General features: G+C 50.7%; 1 long non-coding RNA gene across 1 annotated transcript in view; it reads right to left on the reverse strand.

The window, feature by feature from the left end:
* Nucleotides 1-6,640: 6,640 nt before the first annotated feature.
* The window catches only part of LOC147737603 (uncharacterized), a 146,754-nt gene continuing 139,842 nt past the window's right edge, over nt 6,641-13,552 (reverse strand). The window contains exon 4 of the long non-coding RNA XR_015299887.1: nt 6,641-6,776. This is a non-coding gene — a long non-coding RNA (uncharacterized LOC147737603). The remainder of the gene's footprint in view (nt 6,777-13,552) is intronic.

Below are 13,552 nucleotides of genomic sequence, written 5' to 3' on the forward strand. Positions count from 1 at the left end.
AACTAAGGAGGACACAAATTCTTCAGCCATGAAAATAATGATTACGTTTTAACTGTGAAACTATGTGACAACAATTACATTGATGTTACTCTTTTGGTCTGTCCTTACGATGTAGCAACTGTTATACAATTATGTTAAAAATTAGACAGTGCATCTATATAGAAATAGGCACTGGATGAATGTGGAAGTATTCCTGTATATCTTCAGTAGGGACCATGGACCAACTATGTGCTGAATGTTGATCATCTCCGTCGCAATTGCATTGCAAATGCTTTTTTAGGTCTCGCACCTGCGATACAGGGCGAAAGCCCTGTTGTAGCGCAAGACCTATAGCTGTCAGCTCTGCTTTCAAGGAGCCAAAAGGGAGACAAGAGATGGGCATGCGCAGCCTCAGGAATCGGATCAGGTCGCGCGCGCGTTCACCATCTCCTGTCTCCCTTGAAAGCCTCCAACACACACAGCCACACCCCCCCTGCTTTCGCACACGCATAAGCACACACACTCATAAGCGTACACACAGAGAGACACCCACATGCACACACACAAGCGCACATGCATGCACACATAGAGAGACACACCACAACCCCTCCACTTCACCCCACCCCCCGGTGCTGCCATGTGAGACAGGGGATGGGCACGTGCAGGAGAATCCCCCATGTGAGCGCGCACGTTCACCCAGATGCCGTACACATCTCCTGTCCCACATTGGCAGCAAGTGGATAACACCCAGACACACTTGCGCGCATGCACACACACACACCCTCCACCCTCTCCCCCCTTAACTCACGGGACTCTTGTCTCTGCATCACCTGGCACACACAGGGCTTCCTTAGTTCATGGAGCCCCGCAGGGCACTCCAGCTCCTCTGCCAGCACGACGCGGAGCTCTCCCCTTAGGCACGGGAGCCCCGCAGTGTTATCCGCTGGTCTTCACCCGGGCCCCCTCCTGGGAGCCAGGAATTCAGCTGCCGCACTTCGCTTTGGCGCCGGGCTCCCTTTTCATAACAAATAGCGCGCATGCGTGGGCAGCCCCCGCCCTCTCAGTCACAGCCCGGATACTGAGCTGCTTTCTGTTTCGCTGTCAGTGATCCGGTCCCCAAGGTACGTCGGGGCACTTGGGAGCGTGGTAAATGATATATTTCTCATTTACTCCGACAATAAATAGCCCGGGCCTGTGTTTTCATCGCATCCAGCCCTGGGGACTCCCCGGTAAACGAGCGCCAGCTAACTGCGCTGTAATTACAGGTTTGTGCGGATTACTTGGTAAGCGACAAAAACAAGTCTCAAAGTATTTGCATGAGACAGCGAATCCCTGCGGAAGGTGGAAAGAGTGCTGGTCGAGGATGTTTGTCAAAGTGAGGAATCAGGGCAGAAAGTCAGCTGCACAAGTGCTGTTCACAAGAAGCAGACTGGCCCGCGTCGGCTGGGGCCTTCTGACAAACCCTTTGGGCTGGGGGGCGTATTCACAAATTAAGCAATGGGCGCTATGCATGTGTTAATTATAAAAACATTTCTCCAGAACCTTGTTCCATTCTCTGGCACTTTTTTGACTATGGCACGAGCGCACACTAGGAGCTACGCAACCCCCTGCCCACACCCACACGACTCCAATCCTCATTGTAAACAGTGCTCCCGATGTCTCACGGGAACTTCCCTCCCTCATCCCGGGCCCTCAGTCAGCCCAGTGGGTAACCCCTCAAATCACCATTACTGTCAGCTCAACCTCTCACACCCTCACCCCACCATCACCCCCAGGTCCTTCCACCCCTCTGGTGCCGTGCTCAGCAGTATGGACATGTAGCGCCCCCTCTCCCCTCCACCCCTGTGCGCTTTCCTCCATCACCCCCAGGTCCCCCGCTCACTCACCGTCAGCTCAGGCTCTCACCCTTCTACTCATTGCCCCCCCCACCACCTCCAGGTCCTTTGACCCCGTAGCGCCTCGCTCAACACAAGGGCCACATAGCGGCCACTCCACCCCAGCGCAAACTCCTCTGTCACCCCCAGGTCTCTACTCACCATCAGCTCAGGGTCTCACTCTCTCATCCCTCTACTCACCATCGCCCCTCTCCGCCTCCAGGTCCTTCCAGCCCTGTAGCGCCTCGCTCAGCCTTAGGGCCACATAGCCCCCCCTGCTGACTCCACTCCTTCCCCTTCCAGAGAGCAGCGCAAGTTCAGCTGGGGCTCGAGGAAAGGGTGTACACACAAGGTACACATGCTACTGCGGCCCGATGCCAGGCCTAAAGGCCACCGGGGAGGGGCACCGGAGCCTAAAGCGAAGAGCAATACGCAGTCCAGCCTCCTCTTGCAGACCCCAGTGCGGAGAAAAGAGCAGAGCTGTATTGGAGGGTCTGGGGACCTCTGGGTAGGCATACAGAACAATTTCCAGGAGAGGCTAGTGGGGCTGGGTCAGCCGAGGGCCTCTTCTACAGCAGCCTCCTTCCTCCCATTTTCCAGTTCTGGCTGGTTAGAGAGCAGATTTACAGACAGCCAGGGATTCCTAACTGAAACCAGTTTCTACTTTTTCAGGAGGTGGTGTCTGTCAGTCTGCGTGAGCCCGAAAATAAAGGGCACATGAGGTCAAGGTCGGGGTCACCAAAGCTTCCTGATGTGACTATTATATTTGTCACAGTGAGGGCAGCTAGGTAGCGTCGGCAGTAAATGATCTGTAAATCACTGCAGCACCAGAGCCATCAGAGGTAGCAATTTTCTCACTGACAGCCCTTTCAGTGGTGTTTTTCAGGCCCCGGTCCCTAGTTGCTTCCTTCTACCTCCTGTGCGTTTCATTGCTCAGCGAACTAATACATGTACCCACTGCAGGAATCTGTGTTAGACCCCATAGTCACAACGTCAAATATGTGCGGGTCTGCTCAGTTTATCAGCCTCTCAATGTCAATAATTCCTCTGTAATTCATCAGACACTGCGCTTAACTATCCCCACGGCCAACCATACATGTATATCAGTGTAATCAAATCCCATGTCTTCCTATAAGACAATGTATTGGAGGAAACATTTGCTCTATGTCTCAAGTTAGTACTGCTGCCCCATTCCTCCTTCCAAAGCTACTGCCCCGTTCCTTTCTCCCACATTCGCCCTATTCCCTCCCCAGGTTCCACTGTCCCATCCCTTCCCCTTAGTCATTCTGTCCTATTCCCTCCTCCCGGTACTACTGTCCCATTCCTTCCTCCCAAAGCTCCCAGTCGTTCGTTTCTCCCACATTCTGCCCTATTTCCTCTTCCCGGTGCTACTGTCCCATTCCTTCCTCCCAGTCATTCTGCCCTATTCCCTCCTCCTGGCGCTACTACCCCATTACTTCCTCCTAGTCATTCTACCCTATTCCCTCCTTGCAGGGCTACTGCCCCATTCTATCCTTGTTCTTTCTTTTAGCTTGTGTGCCTCTCACCCTGCTAAATACCTGCACCCACGACCTCTGTTGCTCCCTTGTGTGCTTCTGTCTTTCGTATGCTTTTCTTATCGCGCTCCACTTTACTCTTTTCCATAGAGGTGATGCTTTTATTACTCCCTCTCTCCATTGCTTTACCAGACGTCGACTCTGCCCGGAAAAAGAGTTTGTAGTATCATCCGTTTCCAACACCTAGAGTGCATCTAAAGCAGCATCGATTTATTTCTCCCCAACCCTTGTACTGTAGTTCAGCACAATAGATCTCGCATTAGCAAGAGTTTAACCTATTGGCATTGTAAATGACAATGCCTTAGACTTAGGTTCTAAAAACCAAAACATAAAGAATTAAGGCATTGTCATTTACAATGCCAATACCTCAAACTCATGTAAATGCGAGACCTATTGCATTGCAAATTCTTGTTTATACACTGTTGGTATAAACATATATTTTTGATAACTCATTATACTTTGTTGTTCACAATTTGTCTTTTCCTAATTCAAAGGTCCACTTTGTTCTTATATTTCCTCAATTTTTTTTTCACACTTGTAGAACAAATGATGATCATAGTCCGAATTTCCATCTAGGAAGGAACTTGGCCCTACGCCTGGCTAGGAAAGACCCAGGCAACAACTGGTCTCTAGACTGGTCGGATAGGATCTCCTTTTACTCCGATGATGATATCCCCTGTACCTGGCCTACCCTCGATCCTCAATTCACAGGTTGTTGCATATTCTTGCCCTCTTTCAACAGTACTCAGGTTATATCATTAACTTGGACAAGTGATTGATTTATGTCCTCAGTGGAGAGCCCCCACTTCTTCCCCCGGGCAGCAGCGCTGATATAGCCATGGGCGGTTTCAGCTATCTGGGCATTTATGTCATGGGGAACAAGGAAGTTTTCTATCAGAAGAATCTCCTGCCTCCCCGCATCGCCTCCAGGCTGACATGCAGCACTGGAAGACACTTCCCCTTACTCCATTGGATAGAGCTGCCCTTTTTAAAATGAAGGCACTCCCCTGTTTCCTTTATGCCCTGCAGAACACGCCATATCCTGTCTCTGCCCACTACTTCCAGACAGTTGATTCTGAGGTCCACTCGCTACTATGGAATGGCAGCGCGCCCCGAATTGCCCTGACCAAACTTACACAAAGTTGGTATGACGGGGGTATTGCTCTCCCGGCGATTAAAGCATATTACTGGGCCTCACAATTAGTGGTCCTCAATCACTGGGCCCACCGTCCTCTTATGGATCCAGCATACAGGATGGACAGGCTTAATATGACTGCGGGCAATTACCTACGAGCATTGTATGGAGGGCTCAGGCATCTACCCAACTATACTCCGACCTCTATCACAGTTTCGATCTGGCATGCGGCAACCGCCACGCTGGGTTGTAAGGGGAAAATTACGCAGGTTAATCAATTGCTGGAATCGTGCCAATTGGGTATGCTCTCGGGTTATTCAAGGTTTGAAAAGAGGGATTTGATTGGTCTCTCCACGGTTAGGGACCTGTGAGCGAAAGGTGCTGTGGTTCCATTCGGCGAATTACAATTAATATACCAACTGCATGAGGGGGAAACGTTTAGTTATCTTCAGGCATGCAGTGTATTCTGTAAGGCTATTCCCAAGGGCTCCGATCTATCTTTTCTCCTCGCCTCTGGAAGATAGGCTTTTAGATGATTATCTTCCGGATAAGGCCATCTCCCTGAAATACCATAAAATACTTAATATTTCACCCGAGACTCTCGACAAACTACACACAAAATGGTGCGATGACGTGCAAGACTTATGTGATGAAGATTGGAGGGAGGCCCTAGCTTCTCCCCAGGATTGTGGCTGTCCATTCCCGCTTCAAGCTCATACAGCTTAAAAATACTTCACAGGGCCTTTTATACCAGCGCAGCACTTGTTAAAATGGGTCTCTCTTATTCCCCACTCTGTCCCCGATGCGGCGGTTCCACGGGCACCTTCTCTTCAACAGTACTGGAGTGCGATTTTGTCCACCATGTCCCAAATATGCCATAAACCTATAGAATCCTCTCCTCAACTTTGTCTCCTGCACATTTGGGACGCCACTGACCTCTCTCAAACTGAACAAACATGGGCTTCGCTGGGCTGTATAATAGCAAAACGCAACATAGCCAGAACATGGAAGGGAGGAATGATGCCCCAACACAGGGACTGGGCGGCCGACATGGACTGGTGCATGCAGGCTGAAAGAGTGGTATATGAGAGCAGGGGATGCCCAGGTAAATGGGCAAAAATATGGGCCCCTGGAATGAAAGCAGAGATCTTCTGTGCACTCCCTTTGACGATGGTTCCCCATTTAATGTTGATAACGAGACACTTAAAGGTTTAATACCAGTATGTGACTGAAATATTGTCAGTGACGCTTCTTTCTATTATATTGATTATCGGTACCTTGTGTTTATTTCATGTGATTTGACCATCTTGACAACTGCTCTCTTTTTATGTTTTTGTATTCTTTTTATATTGTTTTTTGTTGTTTCTCTCAATAAAAAAGATTTATAAAGAAAAGAAAATAATGAAGGTCTCAGAGCTGCAGCCCTGTGTGAGGCAGGCCGTGCACGCAGCTTTAGTTCAGAAGAGTGCAGGAGCAATAAGGAAGCAGCAGCTGTGGGATAGCCAGGCCGAGCACACATCAGGAGAGTGCAGGATCAATAATGAAGGTCGCAGAGCTGCAGCTGTGTGATAGCCAGGCCGAGCACACTTCAGAAGAGTGCAGGATCAATAATGAAGGTCGCAGAGCTGCAGCTGTGTGATAGCCAGGCCGAGCACACTTCAGAAGAGTGCAGGATCAATAATGAAGGTCGCGGAGCTGCAGCTGTGTGATAGCCAGGCCGAGCACACTTCAGAAGAGTGCAGGATCAATAATGAAGGTCGCAGAGCTGCAGCTGTGTGATAGCCAGGCCGAGCACACTTCAGAAGAGTGCAGGATCAATAATGAAGGTCGCAGAGCTGCAGCTGTGTGATAGCCAGGCCGAGCACACTTCAGAAGAGTGCAGGATCAATAATGAAGGTCGCAGAGCTGCAGCTGTGTGATAGCCAGGCCGAGCACACTTCAGAAGAGTGCAGGATCAATAATGAAGGTCGCGGAGCTGCAGCTGTGTGATAGCCAGGCAGAATTCTAATCACCATAGAAGAATTATTAACAAAGTCTCCAACCCACATGCTGTGTGATTGCCGGGCTGAGCTCAGGGCTTCTCTGCAGAAAAGTGACGGATCATTAACAAAAGTCACAGAGCCTCCCAATGTATGATAGCAAGGCCGAGCACAAAGTGAACAAAATCACCATTGTATATTCGTGGGTGACAGTTGTAAATGGCTGATGGAGCTGCATTTTGAAATGATTGTTCTACAAAGGAAATAAAAAAAAGAGATTGATTGCACCATACTATTAAATAGTTGGAAATAATCATGACACTATAGAATGTACATAATAATTACTAGATTTTACATGTTAATAAAATTGTATGTTTTGGGATATGTAATAAAATAAAAAATAATTTGGATTTATAGTATTTGACTGCTGATTGTAAAGAATGAGACTGCTCCCCTACACTATCAAGATACTTTGTGCTGCCTGCAGGGAGTCTACAGACAACCCACAAATGATGGAGGGAATGCAGAACAAATCAAACATTCATCCACAGTCAGGAGATCTGATTTAAATCCATCGTTCTTTTGCTCATCATGCCATCCCAGTTTAGAACCAGCCATAAGCAAATCCGTCTTGACCATGCTCCCCATTGGGAACAGTCCAGCCTGAACTGCCGAACCAGGTCCTCTTAGAACCAGAAACGAGCATCCTGAGAACGGTTTTGGCGTATCCCACTTATCAGCCAGGTCAGGTTCAATTCAGTGGCACAGTGAGCCCGGGACTCATGTCTGGCCATACCAGGAGCAAAAGACACACAAATGATGGACGGAATGAGGAACAAATCAAACATTCACCCCCAGTCGAGATCTGGGTTCAATCCATCCTTCTCTAGCTCACCATGCCACCCCAATTTAGAGCCAGCCATATGCAACTCAGTATTGACGCTGCTCCTCATGGAAACAATCCAGCCCTAGCTGCCAAGGCAGGCCCTCCCTGGACTAGAAACAAGCATCGTAGGATCAGTTTTGAGGTATCACTCCTCATCAGCCAGGCTAGCCTGAATACTGTGGCACAGTGAGCCTAAAACCAAACTCTGTGCATACCCAGCATAATTAGGGTGAGTCTGCCACAGATGCAGATGAAGGTGGTCCAACTTGACAGTGTGTCCCTGGACTGACAAGGTTTCTTTAGTTGGGATGGTACTAGCTCTCCTGTGTTGCTGGAAAGAGAAGTGCTACTGGCAATACAGAGATCTGTACTACACTACTTTTAATTAAATTATTACCCAACCAATGCATTATTTTTTAGGAACGATAACAATATGCCTGCCGCCTGGCATTCCCCTTGTTAATAATCCATATACATGACACAAAATGTTCAGTACTTGAATGTATTTTGCTACAAGAGGGATATAAATATTCAAAAAATACTTTTTTTAAAGTTTCTTTTTTAGTGCAGCTTTATATACTGGGTGTTTGTCGATCGTGATACAGCTAGCCCAACGATACTGTGATGGGTGTGGAATGAAGGAGCCGAGTACAAAGAGTTTCTCGGAAAGCTCTGAGCACCTTGGAAGGGTGAACAGTAATAAAGCTAAGGTTATTTAAGGATTTAGTTTCATATCTAGAATGTTGGTCTACCCATGTCCCGGACTAACAGGGCATTTTACATTTTTTTTATAGTACTTAAGGCTGTTTTTCAAAGCACTTGTGAGAACATACAGTGCTGAAAGTCTAGCAAAATCTGTCCATGGCGCCCTGCACTGGTGTTCCTGAGTAGGACCTGTTTGAGCTTCTGTTGTATAGAAAATTCTGTGGGTTGCTCTGGGGGATAATAATTCCATAGTCATATGGGAGCTTAACTTTAAATGTTTATTGACTGGAATGGAACTAAATGCCCTCCTGAACCTGGCCAAGATATGGGTAAGTAGGTAGTCCATACTGAAGTATGTCTTTGTTATTGATGAGATCTGCTGAGATTCCAAGGAGAAAGTTCACGGAATCATTTTGATGTTCTTGTTGTCACTGAGTATAGATGATTAGAACATGGATTACTGTCATCTCACTGTTTATTCGGCTCAAATATGTATATGGAATTGTGTTAAAATGTCCTCATTTCGTGTGCATTTTCACACTAATACTTCTGAAGTTAGTGGACCATATCTATAAATTAATACAGTTGAATACAATTACTAGAGTGGGGCTGAGTCATTTGGTAATTTTAGAGGATCAAAACATTTGCCACCAATAATTGGGAAAGTAAAATGATTATATATATATATTTTTTTGTATTCTTTTTTTATTAACAAAACAGCAAAGAACATCAGGTGACAATAGCAGATCTTGCTAGTTACATGAGTACATTTCTATACATTCAAAATAATAGACGCAGAATAAAGGTAAAGGATCAAGGGGACACCTGCGCTTCCACTTCCTCGAAACACATCGGGGGACACACAAACGTCTCAGCTGTAGTGATTCCAAGCCTTCCATACCTTCCCCCACTTCTCCGGACACACCCTAGCCACATACACCGACCTCTCACTGAACATGCACCAATCCAGGTCCTCCTCCCACCTCTCGGCCCGAGGCGACTGGCTGACTCCCCACAACTGGGCAATATTCCGCTCAGCTACCATGCAGGCCAGCGTGACCCATTGCTTCCTATATGCAGTCAGATCCGTGGGTTCCCAAACGTTAAGAATACACCTGCACGCTTCTGGCTGTATCTCCACCCCCAGGACGTCTTGTAGCCTATTGTGAATCTTCTCCTTCTCCCAATATGCTTGCACCCCAGAACAATGCCACAGTATATGCATGAACGTTCCAAGTTCCCCGCACCCCCTCCTACACTCCCCGCCCTCCGAGTGACCCATACGGACCAGAGGAGGCCTGTGACATATGACCTATAGAGAATCTTTATTGTACTAATCAAAGCCTCAGCTGTATCCCCACTATCTGTGGAGAGGAAACCACCTACCGCCAATCCTCATCATCCAACTCTATTCCATCCTCACCCCAGCGCGTTCTCAAGAGGACCAGCGGGTCTTCCATATGGCTAATAAGTTTCTTATATATTAATGAAATTGTTTTCTCAGGGAAGTAGCTGTCCAGCACTCGGTCCTCGAGAGGGGAGGCGTCGGGGAGCGACGTATCCTTGGAGATATTCGCAAGTAGGGCATGTCCAATCTGGAGGTAGTGGTAATGTTCACGATCGTGAAGATGGTATTGTTCTTTGTTAGACCCGGCCGCCTAGCGTGGCCCTCCGAAGCCCAGCACACACCCTGACCCATGCACATCCCTAACATCCCACGTACCCGGCCTAGCCAACCCTTCCCTTTTAGGGCACACACATGCATGAACCCGGACATCCCCGTCCGTGCCCTCCATTTTCACGGCTTAGCCGACCCTTCCGTCTAGGGCACACACGCACGACCCCGGACATTCCCATCCGTGCCCTCCCTTTTCCCCAGCACCACGAGGCCCGTGTGCCCACCTTCGAGCACCTAAGATGGCCACCCAGCCCCAGCGCGGCCCAGGCCTAGCGGCGACACCCAGTCTGGAAAACAACGCGATTCATCGAGTGAGGGAGGGAGGAGCAGTATCTCTCACACCTTCGACCTCCCCCTGGGAGATGGGTTTCGATCGCCCCTCCGGCCTCCCTGAGGGCCTGCTCCACGCCTGCTGTGTGTCTGGGACTCCTCCCGAACCGGTCCTGAAAGGATCAAAGGACGACATGGCAGGAAACCCCAACCAGCAACCCCCAGGTGTCAAGACCCCTGCTGGACAGACTCCGGACATCAAAGCGGAGGTGGACAATAACGAGGGGTGCTCTGGGCCTATCTGGCAGATTCGATTCTGGAACGACGAGAGCCCTGCTGACGTGGTCGCTGCTCCCCTGGTAGAGAAGGACTTCTGCCGAACCCTCTGAGCCCTGCTGAGTGACTCGCGGCTCCCCTGCAACCCTAGAACATCTGAGCCCTGCTGAGTGACTCGCGGCTCCCCTGCAACTTTGGAACACCTGAGCCCTGCTGAGTGACTCGCGTCTCCCCTGAACTCGTAAGAACTCCGACCTTTTGCTTGAGCCCTGCTGAGTGACTCGCGGCTCCTACGACACTCCCGGTCCGGCTGGACCCTAACGATCGTATCGTATCCCCCGGCTCGAGGATTGTGAGCTGTGCGCCGGATACGCAACTACAGGTGACCCTGATCCACAAAGACTGTCCTGCTACCCTTTACCCTACCGAGACTCTTGAGCCCTTGTGCTCCCTTGTATATATTGCAACCTGCCTGATCATAAAGATCCTTCGATATTTAGATAAAGCTCTATTCTTAAGAATCTACGGTGTGGTGTCTCTTTGTCGTGTGGTGCTTGTGCAGCGTGTACGATCCTAGATTTGAGGCTCTTCCTCCTGAGGAGTCTCTCGCCAGTGCTCGGCTACGATACTTCGAGGGTAGATCCTAGGGTGACCGGATCCACTTCCTGGCTCCCCTGAGGTCGCCTTCTAACATTGGTGGCAAGCGTCGGGATTACAACCCATAATCTAGAGATCGTACCGGAACGGCTGACACACTACCTACAGAGACGATGGAAGAAACCACCATGAGTCTCACGGAAAACAATGCGGGTACTGCATTCCAGGTAGAACAATTGGAAGAGTACACGCACAAACAACTAAAAGAATTCTGCAAAGAATTAAGAATCGCTACCACCGGTCTCAACACAAAAGAGGACATGCAAAAGGCACTAAAGGCTTGGGTGGACTCCGGAGCACCCCGCACAGGAGGAGCGACGGAGCCGCACAACGAAGCCGGACTCTCCCAAAGAGAGAGCAGCGGCACCCCGGTACGGAGCTCCGTACCAGACGGGAGCCTATCCCCGGAAGAACTTGCAGATCGAGAAAGAAGTCGCCATCACGAACTGGAACTGGCGAGGTTGAAAATCGAAGGCGAACTAAGACTAGCTGTAAAGAAGCTAGCCGTAGAGCAGTTACGGGTTCAAGGAGAACTCGAGGAGAAGAAGCTCCAACGGGAGCAGGAAGACCGACGACTCCAGCTGGAGCACGAGCGAAGCCTGAAAGAACTGGAACTCAAGGACCGGAGCGAAGAGACCCGACCCCCGGGGCCCGGAGAGGCCGCGCCCCTGACAGAACGAAAGGTCCACATCCCCAAGGATGTGGTCAAAGAATATTACAAGAATGATGACATTCAACAATGGTTCAAGGCCTACGAGGTCGCCATGACCTCCCACCGAGTCCCGCAGAAGGATTGGGGGGCTGGGTGTGGGGCCGATTCTTGAGCGAGGGGAGAGATACCCTGCTCGACCTACCATCCTCCATGCAGACCTCATACAACCACATGAAGGAGGCCCTCCTCACAAGGTACGGCCTCACCCCAGAGATGTACCGCCAACGGTTCTGGGACTGTGTGAAGATTCCTGGTAAAACGTGGGTGGAATATGTGAACTTTTTTAGTTGTGCGTTTGATGGGTGGATCAAGGGCAGCAAGGTCACTACCCTAGACGAACTAGCTGACCTCATGTTGTGGGAACACCTGGCTTCGAACTGCTTTGTAGAGCAACGCCAGCACCTGCTCGACAGCAAGCTCACGGATCCGAGGAAGCTGGCTGTCGAGGCAGATCGCTGGGTGAACACCCGGGTCTCCCGGGGCCCCGTAGGAGAACACTCACGCTCTACTCAGGGTCCCCAGCGCCAGCGAGGGGGGGAACCAGGGGGGACAGAGAGAATCCCAGTCCAGTACGCCCAAGGTCCAACCCCCGAACTTCCCAGCTCCCCCGCCAGCTGTATCCGGTCCCCCGGTTAGACGAGCGCACCGGGTGACCATTACCTGTTTCCGTTGCCAGAAGCCTGGCCATTATGCCAATGACCCCGAGTGCCCCATGGCCCCGCGCGTCCCCGCTGCAGCGCCCCCAGCCCGACAGATGGCCAATGTCGCCCTAGGGGAGGAAATCGAGGAAGAAGGAGAATGGGAGCAGGAGCCCGTAGCCATGGCCTTAGTAGCCCTGGGAGATAGAGAGATGGTCCCCGGGAATCCCCTACCCCCCAACATGAAGAAGTATAGGCAGATTGTCACGATCAATGGCCAGCAGGCCGAAGCCATTCGCGACACCGGGGCGAGTATTACTGGTGTCCTCAGCCACTTAGTCCGGGAGGATCAGATCCTCCCCCATGTCTTTTGCCCAGTCCTTTCCGCAGACAACGTTGAGAGCCTATGTCGAGTGGCCCTGGTACCCTTCGAATGGGAAGGTGTAGAAGGCAAGTTGAAGGTCGCAGTACGAACCGCCCAGCCGGTTGACTGCCTCCTGGGGAATGATTTGGAGAGTTCCCCATGGCAACAAGTTGAACGCCGGACACACTTAGGAATGATGGGCCTCCCCGAGTGGGTGTGTGCCACCACCCGATCCATGACAGCCCGACTGCCCCATCCCGGGGAAGCCGAGGACACCCCACCTGAAGAGAACCGGATCGACCCCGTCGAGGTCCCAGATGTCTCCCCACGAGGAGAATCTGTCCCCACCGACGAACCCCTACCTTCTGACCCCCCACCAGATGTGTTCCGGTACATCTTGGCCCTCCGGAACCAAACGAGGAAGTACCGAGAGCTAGCCGAAGCCAACCTGGAGGCGAGCCAGGAAGAAATGAAGCGCTGGTACGACCAGAATGCCACTCTGGTCGAGTTCCAGCCGGGCCAGCAGGTATGGGTCATGGCCCCAGTAAAACCGTGTGCCCTCCAGGACAAGTGGACAGGCGCCTTCAAAGTCATTGAGAGAAAGAGTTAGGTCACATACTTGGTGGACGTCCAGTCACCCCGGGTCCCCCTTCGGGTCCTGCACGTGAACCGCCTCAAGCCTCACTTCGTGCGGACGGAGTTGAGTTTTCTGTTGGCCACAGATGACGGGGCAGAGGAGGAGTCCGATCCTCTCCCCGACCTCCTGTATACCAAGGAGAAGGATGGCTCAGTGGAAGGAGTGCACCTCTCTCCGGCCCTCACGCCCCAGCAGCACGAAGACTG

The sequence above is a fragment of the Lissotriton vulgaris genome, chromosome 1_1 (assembly GCF_964263255.1).
Source record: "Lissotriton vulgaris chromosome 1_1, aLisVul1.2, whole genome shotgun sequence".
Classification (NCBI taxonomy): Eukaryota; Metazoa; Chordata; class Amphibia; order Caudata; family Salamandridae; genus Lissotriton; species Lissotriton vulgaris.